This window comes from Tachyglossus aculeatus, unplaced genomic scaffold, assembly GCF_015852505.1.
Source record: "Tachyglossus aculeatus isolate mTacAcu1 unplaced genomic scaffold, mTacAcu1.pri scaffold_82_arrow_ctg1, whole genome shotgun sequence".
In the NCBI taxonomy this organism is placed as follows: Eukaryota; Metazoa; Chordata; class Mammalia; order Monotremata; family Tachyglossidae; genus Tachyglossus; species Tachyglossus aculeatus.
The window spans coordinates 1,400,190-1,414,092 of record NW_024045094.1 but is presented as its reverse complement, the minus strand read 5'-3'; the positions used below and the strand labels follow the sequence as shown (position 1 = coordinate 1,414,092).

General features: G+C 47.1%; 1 pseudogene; it reads left to right on the top strand.

The window, feature by feature from the left end:
- Positions 1-3,552: 3,552 nt before the first annotated feature.
- On the top strand, positions 3,553-5,586 carry LOC119924124 (annotated as a pseudogene).
- Positions 5,587-13,903: the final 8,317 nt, after the last annotated feature.

Here is a 13,903-nt window from a genome sequence, read left to right as displayed (position 1 = left end):
ATGTGTCTATGTCTTACTAGATTGTAAGGTTCTTGAGAGCTACTGATTCTACTGTATGCACCTAGATGGTTACTACAGTGCTGAGGCAGTTCTATTTGTTGTAAAATGTTTGATGGCAAGGATTCTGTCAACTAATTCGCTTGTCCCCTCCCAAGGTATTGGTACAATGCTCTCTGCACCCAATAGACACTCAAGCATTAATAGTAGATTAAAAACTCCTTGAGGAAGGGGATCACATTTAAGAACTCTATTTTCAATTTCTACTTAATACAGAGCTGTGAACACCATAGTTGCTCAATAAATACTATTGATTGTCAATTAACATTTACTTTCATTCATTCATTCAATCGTCTTTATTGAGCACTTACTGTGTGCAGAGCACTGTACTAAGCGCTTAGAAAGTACAAGTTGGCAACATATAAGACGGTCCCTACCCAACAGTGGGCTCACAGTCTAGAAGGGGGAGACAGAGAACAAAACAAAACATATTAACAAAATAAAATATGTAGAATAAATATGTGCAGGTAAAATAAATAAATAAATAAATAGGGTAATAAATACATACAAACATATATACGTATATACAAGGTGCTGGGGGAAGGGAAGGAGGTAAGGTAGGGGGATGGAGAGGGGGAGGAGGGGGAGAGGAAAGAGGGGGCTCAGTCTGGGAAGGCCTCCTGGTGAGCTCTCAGTAGGGCCTTGAAGGGAGGACGAGAGCTAGCTTGGTGGATGTGGGGAGGGAGGGCATTCCAGGTCAGGGGGATGACATGGGCCGGGGGTCAATGGTGGAACAGGCGAGAACGAGGCACGGTGAGGAGATTAGCGGCAGAGGAGCGGAGGATGCTGGTTGGGCTGTAGAAGGAGAAAAGGGAGGTGAGGTAGGAGGGGGCGAGGTGATGGACAGCCTTGAAGCCAAGGGTGAGGAGTTTCTGCCTGATGCGTAGGTTGATTGATAGCCACTGGAGATTTTTGACAATTAACATTTTCTTAAAATGTCCCAGGAGGAATCCTCTAGACTATAGGCTCATTGTGGGCACCTACTGTTTTATTGTACTCTCCTGGGCACTTAGTACGGTTCACTGCACACAGCAAGTGCTCAATAAATTGATTTATTGATTGATAGAATTCCATACTGCTGTTCTTGGTGAAAAAGACCATGGTCCTCTATTTTTCCATCAGGTTTCTTCTCATTTCCAAAGTCGTCCTTTGGCCTTCCCTCCCAACTTTTCCCTTGGTGCTTTAGAGCAAAAACAGGAGAGGAATTTAAGGGAGAATCGTGGCTGAAAAGAACAGACTTCAAAGAGCGAACATACCAGGAAGCCACCATTCTGTATCTTTCCAACTCTGACTGGAAACTCTCAGGTCTACAAGAGATTTGGAATGAGCATGGCTAGGAGACCAGTTCCCACAAGCTAAGGAAACCATTTCCCCCATGGCTCCCACGAAGTGGGCACACACACACACACACACACGCACACACACACACACACACATAGACACACACATCCTTGATATTTGAGGACACCTCTGATGGTGAAATTCACCTATGAGTGTGTTTGTCCAAAAACATCAATGCAGAACCCATAGTCCTGACGACATTGTGCACATAAGAATGCTATCCTTTGTAATGGAGGAGCAGTGTGGTCTAGTGGATAGAGCTTGGGTCTGGAAGTCCAAAGGATCTGGGTCCCAGTCTGCCACTTGTCTGCTGGGTGACTTTGGGCAAATCACCTAACTTCCCTTTGCCTTAGTTATCCATGTGTAATATGCTGATTACGACTGTAAGCCCTCTGGGGAACATGGACTGTTTCCAAACTAATTTTCTTGTATCGATCTCAGTGCTCAGAATAGTGCTTGCAGAGTAAGCCCTTAACAAATAATATATTTTTTTTAAAAAAAGGAGGGCTTTCAGTGGGAAGACTGGTGTTGCATCAACTATGAAGGAAAGAGTTTCAGGCCAGATCGGGGACATGGACGAGGGGTCTCCATCAAGGAGGACAAAATAGAGGTACAGTGAGTAGGTTGATGATAGAATATGGGATGGTTTATAGCAGAAGAACAGTGAGGTAGGTAGGATAGCTGACTGACAGCTTTAAAGCCGATGGTAAGGAGTTACTGTTTGATGTGGAGGTGGATGAGCAATCCCTGGAGGCTCTTGAAGAGTCGGGAGATGTGGACTGAATGAGTTATTTTAGAAAAACGACATGGGCAGCAGAATGAAGAAAGGACTGGATTGGGAAGTGTCTGTAGGCAAGTAGACCAGCAAGGAAGCTGACTCAGCAATCAAATTGGGATATGATAAGTGGGTGGATCAGCATAGTAGCAGTTTGGATGGAAAGGAAAGGGCAGATTCTAGAGATGTTTTGATCTTTGGGCCTTTAGCCTGTCACATGCCAAGTCTCCTTGTCCAGCTGGGCCAGGTTGGGTTTTTTATGGTATTTGAGAAGTGTTTACTAAGCCTCAAACACTGTTCTAAGCAGTGGGGTAGTTACATGTTAATTAGGTTGGACACAGTCTCTGTCCCGCATGGGGCTCCCAATCTAGATAGGAGGGAGAACAGGTATTGAATCTCCATTTTAAAGTTGAGAATATTGAGGCACAGAGAAATTAAGTGACGTGCCCAAGGTCACACAGCAGGTAATTGACAGAATCTGGATAATAATAATAATAATAATAATAATAATAATAATAATAATAATAATAATGGTATTTGTTAAGATTACAGGTCCTCTATGAGTCAGTCATTCAATCAGTCAATCCTATTTATTGAGCGCTGACTGTGTGTAGAGCTGTGTACTAAGCACTTGGGAGAATACAATGAATCCCAGGCCCATGCTCTTTCCAGTGGATAAAACATGGGCCTAAAAGTCAGAAGGTCATGGGTTTTAGAGCCGGCTCAACCATTTGTCTGCTGTGTGACCTTGGGCAAGTCGCTTATCTTCTCTGGACCACATTTACCTCATCTGTAAAATGGGGATTAAGACCGTGAGCCCGATTTGGGACAGGGACTTTATCCAACCCAATTATCTTGTGTCTACCTCAGTGCTTAGAACAGTGCCTGGCATATAATAATAATAATAATGGCATTTGTTAAGCAGTTACTATGTGCAAAGCACTGTTCTAAGCGCTGGGGGAATACAAGGTAATCAGGTTGTCCCATGTGGGGCTCACAGTCTTCATCCCCATTTTACAGAAGAAGGAACTGAGGCTTAGAGAAGTTAAGTGGCTTGCCCAAGGTCACACAGCTGACAACTGATGGAGCCGGGATTCGAACCCATGACCTCAGACTCCCAGGCCCGCGCCCTTTCCACTGAGCCATACTGCTTCTCAGTATAGTAAGTGCTTAACAAATACAATTACTATCATTACTAGTAGGCCACACTGTTATTACGTGGCTTCACCATGTCACCAAGGAGGGCCGGGCTCCAGGGACTAAGCATGTTCGGAGTGCTTTAGTGCTTTCTCTGCTTTCTCACATTCTCTCTATCTCGTTCCCCATACCAGGTCACTCTGCTGGAGCCCTCCTCTTCTTCTAACTGAGGTGTGGAGAGGATGGATGGCACGGAGCTCTCCTATGGCACTGCGATTCTGTGGCAGATCAGCATTGGAGTCTTAGTGAACGTCTTCCTCCTCTTGTTCTATGCAAGTGTTATCTCCACCAGCCACAAGCCCAGCTTCTCCGACCTGATCCTCGCCCACCTGGTCTTGGCCAACACCATTATCCTCCTCACCAATTGAATCCTGGAAGTCTTGTCAGTTTGGGGCTGGAGAAACATCCTGGATGCGGTTGGATGTAAAGTCCTCATTTACCTGTACCGGATGGCCCGGGGTCTTGCCATCTGCACAACCTGCCTCCTGAGCATCTTCCAGGCCGTCACCATCAGCCCCGGCAACACCCGGTGGGCAGGAGCCAAAGCCAAGTTACCCCAGTACATCGTTCCCTTCTGTGCCCTCTCCTGGGTCCTCAACATGTTGATTAGCGTTACTGTCCTGATATGCATTCATTCATTCATTCATTCAATCGTATTTATTGAGCGCTTACTGCGTGCAGAGCACTGTACTAAGCGCTTGGGAAGTACAATTTGGCAACATATTAGAGACGGTTCCCTACCCAACAGCGGGCTCACAGTCTAGAAGGGGGAGACAGACAACAAAACCAAACTTATTAACAAAATAAAATAAATAGAGTAATAAATATGTACAAATATATCAATCAATCAATCAATCAATAGTATTTATTGAGCGCTTACTGTGTGCAGAGCACTGTACAAAGCGCTTGGGAAGTACAAGTTGGCAACATGTAGAGATGGTCCCTACCCAACAGTGGACTCACAGTCTAGAAGGGGGAGACAGAGAACAAAACAAAGCATTTTAACAAAATAAAATAAATAGAATAGATATGTACAAGTAAAATAAATGAAGAAATAGAGTAATAAATACGTACAAACATATATACATATATACAGGTGCTGTGGGGAAGGGAAGGAGGTAAGGCGAGGTGGATGGAGGGGGGAGGGTGGGAAGAGGAAGGAGGGGGCTCAGTCTGGGAAGGCCTCCTGGAGGAGGTGAGCTCTCAGTAGGGTCTTGAAGGGAGGACGAGAGCTAGCTTGGCGGACGTGGGGAGGGAGGGCATTCCAGGCCAGGGGAATGACGTGGGCCGGGCGTCGACGGCGGGACAGGCGAGAACGAGGCACGGTGAGGAGATTAGCGGCAGAGGAGCAGAGGGTGCGGGCTGGGCTGTAGAAGGAGAGAAGGGAGGTGAGGTAAGAGGGGGCGAGGTGATGGAGAGCCTTGAAGCCGAGGGTGAGGAGTTTCTGCCTGATGCGTAGGTTGATTGGTAGCCACTGGAGATTTTTGAGGAGGGGATTAACATGCCCAGAGCGTTTCTGGACAAAGACAATCCGGGCAGCAGCGTGAAGTATGTATTGAAGCGGGGAGAGACAAGAAGATGGGAGATCGGAGAGCAGGCTGATACAGTAGTCTCGACGGGGTCAGTAGTACATGACCGGTCCCCAGAACAACAGCAGCGTCCAACTCACACTGGACCTCAAATACTGCTCGACCATCAGTGCCACTGAGGCAAATATCCTGGCCATTGTGGTCGTTTTGGCCCTGTGCAATCTGTTCTTCGTGGGACCTATGACCATGGCCTGCGGCTACATGGTGCTCGTCCTCTACAGGCACCATCGGCAAGTCTGACACATCCACGGGCCCAGCCGCTTCTCTAGGGCGATGCCCGTGGTCGCGGCAGCCAACAGGGTCATCGCCCTGGTCACCCTCTACGTCCTCCTCTATGGGCGGCAGACGATCACACCGAGCATTTTGTTTAATATGAAGGGAACCTCTCTCCTGCTGATAAACAGCCACATGGTCCTGGGGTTTACCTTCTCGGTCATCCGCCTGTTCCTGATGATCGTTAGCGACAGGCGGATGAGAACGTTCTGGAGAAGGGGATCTACTGGGTCTGAAGCAGATCCCTCCTCGGATTCCAGGGAGGCCACCGCCCTCCCACTGGGTCCCACTGGAGTGACTATAGGGCTCTGTTATGGAAGGACAGTGCACTGCCCCGAGTCCCAACATGCCTAAGGCAGGACTGATTAAAAGTGACTTGGTGGTGCAGGGGGGTTTCTTCCCCCAGCTTGGAAAATCATTCACTCATTCAGTAATATTTATTGAGCACTTACTGAGTGCAGAACACTGTACTAAGTGCTTAGGCGAGTACAATTTAGCAATATAACAGACATATTCCCTGCCCACAGAGAGCGTACAGTCTACAGGGAGAGACCAAAATTAATATAAATGAATAAATTACAGATATGTACAGGGGTATATATCTACATAGGTATATGAATGAATAATAGAAATATTCCCTGCCCACGGAGATCTTACAGTGTACAAGGAGAGACAGACATTAATATAAATAAATAAATTACAGATATGTACATAAGCACTGTGGGACTGGGACAGGGGATGAAAAAGGGAACAAGTCAGGGTGACACAGAAGGGAGTGGGAGAAGAGTAAAGGAGGGTGCAGTCAGGGAAGGCCTCTTGGAGGAGACGGGCCTTCAGTAAGGCTTTGAAGCCAGGGCGAGTCATTGTCTGCCTTACATGAGGAGGGAGAGTTTTCCATGCCAGAGGCGGGACATGAGCGGGAGGTTGGAGGCTAGATAGACAAGATCAAGGTACAGTTAGAAAGTTAACATTAGAAGAGCGAGGTGTGTGGGTTCAAACTGCGAGATGCCACTGATGGGAATGGGGAAGCTGACATGGTTGCTAATGGAAATGAATGAATGAATCAAGAGATAGCATTGACCGAGAATACTTTTTTTGCAGAGCTGTGTACTAAGTACTTGGGAGAGTACAGTCGATTTAGAAAACTTAATCTCTGAGCTTAAGGAGCTTGCAGTCTAAGCAGGGAGACAGACCCAAGGTAAACACAGATGAAAGACCTCAAATCAAACCCTAACCCTAGGTGGCACATGTGAGGGAGTAAAGGATTAAGTAGAAGAATGTGGAAGACTGCATGTGCAGAAATATCAAGGTGTCATATCACAAAATAGTTGCTTTTGTCAATTTGGGATGATATTCCTGGGCACTGGGTTTTCTCCAAAACGGTATCAATGTTTTTCACTAGTTTGCATGCTCCTTGAGAGCAGAGGGAAGATCTACTTAATTCTCTTGTTCCCTCCCAAGTGCTTACTACATTGTTGTGCTTCCAATAAGTGCTCAGTAAATACTATTAATTGATTCAGTATAGTGCTACCAGAGGTTGGAAAGCCTTAAGGTCTCTAGGGGAGAAGAGGAGGATAGAGGGAAAGGAGAAGAAGAGAAGAGGAGAACAAGAGGAAGTGAGGAGAGAGAAGCAGCATGACAGCAGAAAGAGAACAGGCCTGGACTCAGAGGGTCTGGGTTCTAATTCCAGCTCCACCACTGTCTACTGGGTGACCCTGGGCAAGTCATTTATACTCTGTCCTAATCCTCCTCGACCTCTCGGCTGTCTTCGACACTGTGGACCACCCCCTTCTCCTCAACACGCTATCTGACCTTGGCTTCACAGACTCCGTCCTCTCCTGGTTCTCCTCTTATATCTCCGGTCGTTCTTTCTCAGTCTCTTTTGCAGGCTCCTCCTCCCCCTCCCATCCCCTTACTGTGGGGGTTCCCCAAGGTTCAGTCCTTGGTCCCCTTCTGTTCTCAATATACACTCACTCCCTTGGTGACCTCATTCGCTCCCACGGCTTCAACTATCATCTCTATGCTGATGACACCCAGATCTACAACTCTGCCCCTGCTCTCTCCCCCTCCCTCCAGGCTCGCATCTCCTCCAGCCTTCAGAACATCTCCATCTGGATGTCTGCTCGCCACCTAAAGCTCAACATGTCGAAGACTGAGCTCCTTGTCTTCCCTCCCAAACCTTGTCCTCTCCCAGACTTTCCCATCTCTGTTGACGGCACTACCATCCTTCCCGTCTCACAAGCCCGCAACCTTGGTGTCATCCTCGACCCCGCTCTCTCATTCACCCCTTCCATCCAAGCCGTCACCAAAACCTGCCGGTCTCAGCTCCACAACATTGCCAAGATCCGCCCTTTCCTCTCCATCCCAACCGCTACCCTGCTCATTCAAGCTCTCATCCTATCCCGTCTGGACTACTGCACCAGCCTTCTCTCTGATCTCCCATCCTCTTGTCTCTCTCCACTTCAATCCATACTTCATGCTGCTGCCCGGATTATCTTTGTCCAGAAACGCTCTGGGCATATTACTCCCCTCCTCAAAAATCTCCAATGGCTACCAATCAATCTGCGCATCAGGCAGAAACTCCTCACCCTGGGCTTCAAGGCTGTCCATCACCTCGCCCCCTCCTACCTCACCTCCCTTCTCTCCTTCTACTGCCCAGCGCACACCCTCCGCTCCTCCACCGCTAATCTCCTCACTGTACCTCGTTCTCTCCTGTCCCGCCATCGACCCCCGGCCCACGTCATCCCCCGGGCCTGGAATGCCCTCCCTCTGCCCCTCCGCCAAGCTAGCTCTCTTCCTCCCTTCAAGGCCCTGCTGAGAGCTCACCTCCTCCAGGAGGCCTTCCCAGACTGAGCCCCTTCCTTCCTCTCCCCCTCGTCCCCCTCTCCATCCCCCCATCTTACCTCCTTCCCTTCCCCACAGCACCTGTATATATGTTTATATGTTTGTACATATTTATTACTCTATTTATTTATTTATTTATTTATTTTACTTGTACATTTCTATCCTATTTATTTTATTTTTTTTGGTATGTTTGGCTTTGTTCTCTGCCTCCCCCTTTCAGACTGGGAGCCCACTGTTGGGTAGGGACTGTCTCTATGTGTTGCCAATTTGTACTTCCCAAGCACTTAGTACAGTGCTCTGCACATAGTAAGCACTCAATAAATATGATTGATTGATTGATTGATTGATTGATTGATTTAACTTCTCTGTGCCTCACTTATCTCAATGAGGATTAAATGGGGATTCGAATGGGGATGAAAACAATGTGCACCATGTGGGACATGAACCACATAAAACCTAATATTCATAATAATAATAATAATAATGACATTTATTAAGCACTTGCTATGTGCAAACCACTGTCCTAAGTACTGGGGAGGTTACAAGGTGATCAGGTTGTCCCCAGGGGGGCTCACAGTCTTCATCCCCATTTTACAGATGAGGGAACTGAGGCCCAGAGAAGTTAGGTGACTTGCCCAAAGTCACACAGCTGACAATTGGCAGAGCTAGGATTTGAACCCATGACCTCTGACTCCAAAGCCTGTGCTCTTTCCACTGAGCCATGCTGCTTCTCGGTGAGACTGGTATCAGCTTGTATCTACTCCAGCAGTTATTACAGTGCCTGGCACATAGTAAGCACCTAACAAGTATCATTTTTTTAAAAAAGGGAGGGCAAGCAAGATCACTAATGGCTCCTCACTCCCAGCTACTGAGTTACTGGTGAGGTGCCTATGCTTCATTGACCTCAATTTTCATTCAATCATTCAATCATATTTATTGGGTGCTTCCCCACAGCACCTGTATATATGTATATATGTTTGTGCATATTTATTACTCTGTTTATTTATTTATTTGACTTGTACATATCTATTCTATTTATTTTATTTTGTTAGTATGTTTGGTTTTGTTCTCTGTCTCCCCCTTTTAGACTGTGAGCCCACTGTTGGGTAGGCACTGTCTCTATATGTTGCCAACTTGTACTTCCCAAGCGCTTAGTACAGTGCTCTGCACACAGTAAGCACTCAATAAATACGATTGATGATGAAGATGATTGAGCGCATACTGTGGGCAGAGCACTGAACTAAGTGCTTGGGAGAGTAAATATAACAATGAACAGACATATTCCCTGCCCACAACAAAATTACAGTCCACTGGGCTCCCAAATTGTGGGCGGGGTAGACCTGTCCCGATGCCTGACAACAGAGTTCTGAGCTATGGGGTAGAGAGGACTGGTCTGATGATGTGATCACCAGGGTAACCTCCCAAAGACTGGGGAATGGTCATGACCTCCCCACACCTGATTCTGGAAGGATGAGGGAAGCAGTGAGGCCTAGTGGAAAGAGAATGGGGCCTGGGAGTCAAAGGACCCGGGTTCTAATCCTGCCTCTACCACTTGTCTACTGGGTGACCTTGGACAAGTTACTTCACTTCTCTGGCCTCAGTTACCTCATCTAAGAAGGAGCGTGGCTTAGTGGAAAGAGTCCAGGCTTGGGAGTCAGAGGTCTTGGGTGCTAATCCCGGCTCTGCCACTTGTCAGCTGTGTGACTTTGGGCAAGTCACTTAACTTGTCACTGTGGGACAACCTGATCATCTTGGAAACTCTCCAGGGCTTAGAACAGTGCTTTGCACATAGTAACCGCTTACTAAACGCTATTATTATTATTATTATTACCTCAGCGCTTAGAATAGTGCTTGACACATTGTAAACGTGTAACAAACACCATGATTATTATCTGTAAAATAGAGATTGAAGCTGAGGCCCCAGGGGCACACGGACTGTGTCCAACCTGATTATCTTCTGCTTAGACAAGTGTCTGGCACATAGTACACTCTTAACAAATGCCATAAAAAAAGGAGGCCCGAGTTTGGGTGAACAAGGATTGTGATGGGTGAATTATCTGTCCCTGCCTTCTCCCAAAGCCTGCTTGTGGAATGGCTGAAGATAGGGAGTGGGGGGAGAAGGAAGGGGAACAGGTCCGGAGGGAGGGAGAAGCCACCTGTCACGCTGACCTTTGTGTGATGTCACTCACTCCTTGTGGAAAGCTAGCAGGGAGAGATGTACAGATAGGGAGGGGGATGATAGGCAGTTATAACAGGAGCATCTGTGGCCATGTGTGACCGTGAAAGTGAGGGTTTCAGACACATACTCGAGACCCAGGCTTGGTCCTAGCAGAGCTGGGCTGTGGGTGGGAAGTGGCATGTTCCCGGGGGCTGCAGGATAAGGCACTGAGGCCGCCATGTTTCTCCATGGGCATCTCTGATCGGTCATTTGTCTCCGGGTAATTGTGGGGGAAGATCTGGGAAGGGAAATTGAACATGTCTAGAAATGCCCCATTTCGAGGTTCAGAGTGGATTAGTGCTCAGTGAGTCACTCATTCACACACTAACCACTCCCTGAGGGAGGACAGAGAAGAGGAAGGCAGCTGATAAAATGTAGCATCAGGCTTGTCCCGACAGAGTCCGACTGCTCACGAGCTGCCCTCCCTGCTAGCAGGAGCGATGGATATTTGTGAGTAGGATAAGGCCGACTGCCTTGTCAGTGTGGTTTCAGGCTTTCTGAGGGAACTCCTGTCCTGGGAGCCAGGACTGGTCACCTCTGAGGAGCCTTCTTCCAGGACTTCCAACCTTCCCAATCTCCGGACCTTTGAAGCATAGGCCCCACGGCATTTGGTTGGATCCCCTCCTGTCCGAGGTCTCAGAAAAGAATTCGTTTTAATCTTGATAGGTAGGAGACAAAGTGTTGCTCCTCAGATTACCACTGCCAGCTCAGATGGCTCCCAGGTGGCAGCCCGGTGGTGACTGGCAGGGAGGACTGGGGCAGAGCTCTCTCTCTCGCTCTCTCTCAACAGCACACATCTTCCTGTGCCCCGCGGTTCCCCCTCCCTCTTTCGGCAGGTTTTTCTCCGGGAGGAGCGAGGCTGCAGTGACCGTGGCCTGGTAGAAACCAGTCCCTATCCCCTCTCAGTCATGAAACAAGTCACCACTGACCAGCAACAATCCCTTGACCCCATAGCAGCAAGAAGGGTATTTGTGGCCACATTGGAGGTGGGAGCAGAAGAGAGGAGAGCATCAAACACAGGTGTCCTGTTCTTCCTCCCTCCAACCATCTTCCCTCCTTTTGTCTCCTCCTTCCAGTCCCCTTCTCCTTCTGTCCCCTATTCCTCCTTTCCCTCCCCTCTGTGCCTCCCCTGATCCTTCCCCCATTCTTCATCTTAGATGACACACTCACCCTCTAATCTCTACATTCAGTGGTTTTCAATCAGCCAATCCTCTTTATTGAGCGCTTACTGTGTGCAGTGCACTGTACTATGTGCTGTCCCCATGTGGGACAGGGAATGTGTCCAACTTGATTACCTTGCATCCAGTCCAGTGCTTAGAACAGTGCTTGGCTCATAGTAAGTGCTCAACAAATACCAAAATTAGTAGTAGTAGTGTTACTAAGCACTTGGAAGAGTACACTATAACTGAGTTGGTAGACACATTCCCTGCCCAAAATTAGTTTGCAGTCTAGAGGGGGAGAGGGGCATCAATATAAAGCAATAAATTGCAGATAAACAATATTAATTATTATTATGGCATTTGTTAAGCGCTTACTATGTGCCAAGCACTGTTCTAAACGCTGGGGTAGATACAAGGTAATCAGGTTGCCCCACGTGAGACTCACAGTCTTAATCCCTACTTTGCAGATGAAGTAACTGAGGTACAGAGAGGTTAAGCGGCTTGCCCAAGGTCACACAGCAGACAAGTGGTGAAACTGGGATTAGAACCTACGTCCTCTGACTCCTAAACCCTTGGCCTTTCCAGTAAACCATGCTGCTTTGCACTAAGCCCCACCTCTTACTGCATAAATGCTGTGGGGCTGAGTTGGAGGCACTCAATGAAGGAAGCAAAATAAAAGGGTTTTCGATGTCCCGACTCAAGCTATTCCCCAAAACCACCCCCAAATCTGCAGATCTACTAATATCATAATCCTGACAATTGCCTACTGATCTAACAGTCTAAACGTGTTCGACACTATACCCTGTCACTTTGGCCATAAATATAAAACTCCTACATATATTCAGCACTGTGCAGTACCCTTGTCTGACACACTCGCTGTCCCAGGAAGAACACAACTGGTATGGACAGAGAGTGTGAGTTTATCCATTTATCCAAAATGTTTTTGACCAGACTGAGTTTCACCTGTCATTTCCCACAGGAGACTCTATTACTTACGTGAATAGCTGCCCATATCTTTGATACTGCCCCTATTTATAAAGAGGTGGTTGTAGAGGTAGAGAAACAGCGTGGCTCCGTGGAAAGAGCCAAGCCTTTGCAATCAGAGGTCATGGGTTCAAATCCAGACTCCGCCAATTGTCAGCTGTGTGGCTCTTTGGGCAAGTCACTTCACTTCTCTGTGCCTCAATGATCTCATCTGAAAATGGTGATTAAGACTGTGAGCCTCACGTGGGACAACCTCATCACCTTGTATTCCCCCAGCACTTAGAACTGTGCTTGCCACATTGTAAGTGCTTAACAAATACAATTATTATTATTATTATTATTATTTTGGCTGTATAGATTGGATTTGGGGGACTATATAAAACTGGTTATTTTGGTTGCATAATCTAGCTTGCTTTTATTTTTCCATGACTCTTCATTATCTGCATCTACAAAGAAACGGAAGCGCCTTTTGGGGGGATTCACTAGACGTCAATTGATCTCTCTCTGTTTTAGATAGGCTTTGAAGTGAAATCTCTTTGGTGTCATTAGCTCAGTTAGACCCTATTTTGAGGTGGAATCCTGATTTCCTTTCTTCACAATCAGGTTGGACAGGGTCTATATCCTTCATGGGGCTCATAATCGAAGAGGAGAGGAACGACAGTTATTGAATGTCTAATTTACAGATGAGGTAACTGAGGCACAGAGCAGTGAAGTAACTCACCCAAGGTAACACCACAGACCACACACCACAGAACACACCACACAGAACACCACACCACAGAACAATGATTAGATTAGAGATTGTCTAATCTCTACACCCAGATAGGTCCGCTGATTTCTGAACATTATCACCCTCCTTAGAAACCAGACCTACACTCTGATAAATCCTCTGATTCCCAAACGTTACCAGTTTAGACGCTCTCATCACTGGTGCAGGGGCCAGACCTGCGCAGTCTGGTCTCGAGGATAGAGCATGGGCCTGAGAGTAAGAAGAACCTGGTTCATTCATTCATTCATTCAATCATACTTATTGAGCTTTTACTGTGTGCAGAGCACTCTACTAAGCGCTTGGAAAGTACAATTCAGCAACAGATAGAGACAATCCCTGCCCAACGACAGGCTCTAATCCAAGCTCTGCCACTTCTCTGCTGTGTGACCTTGGACAATTCACTTCACTTCTCTGTGCCTCATCTCCTTACTCATCTCCAAACTAATTCATCTGTAAAATGGGGATTAAAACTGTGACCTCAACGTGGGACATGGACTGCATCCAACCTAATTAACTGGTATCTACCCCAGCATTTAGTACAGTGCAAGGCATATAGGAAGCTCTTACAAAATACCACAATTACTATTACTATCGTTATCCTTGACCATTGACGGTTTGGATACTCTTGTTCTCGGGATATAGTCCAGGTCTACACTCTACAGGTCCACTGATCCCCAGACTTTATCAACTTAGACA